This window comes from Mustela nigripes, chromosome 10 (genome assembly GCF_022355385.1).
Source record: "Mustela nigripes isolate SB6536 chromosome 10, MUSNIG.SB6536, whole genome shotgun sequence".
In the NCBI taxonomy this organism is placed as follows: Eukaryota; Metazoa; Chordata; class Mammalia; order Carnivora; family Mustelidae; genus Mustela; species Mustela nigripes.
In genome coordinates, this window is record NC_081566.1 from 18,270,819 (window position 1) to 18,273,543 (window position 2,725).

The 2,725-nt window shown below is 50.0% G+C and overlaps 1 pseudogene; it reads right to left on the minus strand.

Moving 5' to 3' along the window:
* Nucleotides 1–642: 642 nt before the first annotated feature.
* On the minus strand, nucleotides 643–1,980 carry LOC132026083 (alpha-enolase-like; annotated as a pseudogene).
* Nucleotides 1,981–2,725: the final 745 nt, after the last annotated feature.

The window sequence follows — 2,725 nt, forward strand, 5'->3', positions numbered from 1 at the left end:
GAACCAGGAGCCAGGGCAGGGCAGCCTCTGTGCCTGTAGAGAGAGGTGGAGAGACAGCCACATTCCAGGGTGTGAGATGAAGGGCCTTCCAGAATCTCTTCTGAGCTGCCTCTTCCCTTTCCCTGATCTCCATGAGCCAAAATACTGAATTCTGCCATTGTATGAAGACCCAGACCTGGGGTCTGGAGCTCCAACCCAGACTCGCATTTATTAGCTGTGTGGACTCATGATAATTAGTTAGCCTTTATTTATATGTTTGTTTATTTATTTATTTATTTATTTACTCAACGGGTCACTGAGGCCTTTTTATTCTGCTCACAGAACCACTGGGGTTCTCCCCTGTGGACACCTAGAGATTATCATATAGACAGACTTGGCTCCAGACCCTGGGTGGGAAGTGAGGTGAGAAAACAGTGATTTGGGCCAACCTCACGACGACAGAGCTAGGGTTTCCAGCAGGGTTCCAGATGGTCGAGTCAGGCTTTGCAACAGTTCTAAGGAAGCAGCAAGAACAGCACAGGGAGGGGAGCGGGCAGTTAACTAGCAGAGGCCCCGGGTCAGTCTTGGCTGGGGGTAAAGGGGGGAGCAGAGGTCTAATGAGCCGACTCAGGACCACAGGACCTGGGGTGCACCACCTGGAGCTTACTTGGCGAGGGGGTTTCAGAAGTTTCTGTTGGCAAACTTAGCCTGCTACCCAGTTCCTCTTCAATTCTGGGGATCTGGTTGTACTTGGCCAAGTGCCCAAATCAGCAAGGTGCCCCGTCTTGATCTGCCCAGTGCACAGTCCCACCACCAGGTCAGTGATGAAGGTATCCTTGGTCTCCCCAGAGCAATGCAACACCATGATGCCCCAGCTGTTGGACTGGGCCAGCTTGCATGCCTAGAGAGACTCAGTCATGGAGCCGATCTGGCTGACCTTCAGCAGGAGGCAGTTGCACGATTTCTTGCCCATGGCCTTGGAAATCCACTTCGGGCTGGTCACAGTGAGATCATCCCCCACCACATGGCATTGGCAGTGAACTTCTGCCAAGCTTCCCAGTCATCCTGGTCAAAGGGGTCTTCAATGGACACCACTGGGTAATCCCTGATAAAGGGCTTGTATAAGTTGGCCAGCTCGTCGGACATGAAGTACCTGCTGGGGTAATTGGGAGACTTAAAGTCCAGGTCATACTTGCCCGACCAGAAGAACTCTGAGGCAGCTACTTCCATGCCATGACCACCTTGTCAGTGTAGCCGGCTGTCCTGATGGCATTCTTCAGCAGCTCCAGAGCTTCTTTGTTCTCCAGGATGTTAGGTGCAAACCTGCCTTCATCCCCCGCGTTGGTGGCTCCTTCCCGTATTTCTCCTTGATAACATTCTTCAGGTTGTGGTAGACCTCAGCCCTGATGCGCATGGCCTCCCAGAAGCCAGCTGCACCCACAGGCAGGATCATGAACTCCTGCTTGACCAGCTTGTTGCTGGCGTGGGAGCCACCGTTGGGGACGTTGAAAGCCAGAACCCGCAGGATGACTTCGGAATTGCCTGCCAAGTCGGCAGTGTGGCGGTACAGAGGCACCCCCTTCTCGACAGCCCCTGCCTTGCAGACAGCCAGGATCACACCCAGAATGGTGTTCGCACCAAATTTAGATTTATTTTCTGTTCCATCCATCTCGATCATCAGTCTGTCAGTTTTCTCTTGCTCCACGACATTCAGTGTCTTGCTAATCAGGGCAGGAGCAATAGTTTTATTGATGTGCTCAACAACCTTTGAGACAACTTTCCCTATGTAGTGGGGATTGTCCCAGAGCTTGAGGGCCTCGTAGATACCAGTGGTCGCACCACTGGGCACAAAGCTCTGAAGAGACCTTTAGAGGTGTAGAGGTCAACCTCAACGGTGGGATTCCCACGAGAGTCAAAGATCTCTCTGGCATGGATCTTGAGAACAGACATGGTGACTTTCTGGCTGCCGGATAGCACTGCCTGGGAAAGAAGCAGAAGATGCTGCAGGCACTGAGGACAGTTGTTAAGCTGGAAGGTCTGGCCACTCCGAGTACCGTCTATTTATTTATTTTTTTTAAGTAGACTCCACACCCAGCATGGGGCCCAAAGCAGGACTTGAATTCATGACCCTGAGATCAGGACCCGAGTCTCTGAGATCCAACACTTAACCAACTGAGGCACTTAGCCACCCCTAATTAGTTAGCCTTTCTCAACATTAGTTTCCTCATTCTCAAAGTCAGGACAATAGTTAGCATTATTATTAGCATAATTTCAGATATTTTTGTGAAGATTAAATGATTAAAAAAAAAAAACTATAAAGTCTAGAGGTGCCTGGATGCTCCGTCGGTTAAGTGTCAGACTCTAGATTTCAGCTCAGGTCATGATCTCAGGGTTGTGAGATTGAGCCCCTCAATGGGCTCAACACTGGGCATGGAACCTGCTTAAAATTTTGTCTCTCTTGCTGCCCCTCCCCATCTCATGCTCACTCTCTTTCTCTCAAATAAATAAATAAAAATAAAATCTTAAAATAAAAAACCCACAAAAGCAATAAAGCCTAACTCAGTGTCTGTCACAGAATATCTCAATAATTGTTAGCAACAAGGACATGTAAGAAGGTTACACTGGGGGTCCCTGGGTGACTCAGTGGGTTAAGCCTCTGCCTTCAGCTCAGGTCATGATCTCAGGGTCCTGGGATCAAAACCCACATCAGGCTCTCTGCTCTGCAGGGAGCCTGCTTTCCCCTTTC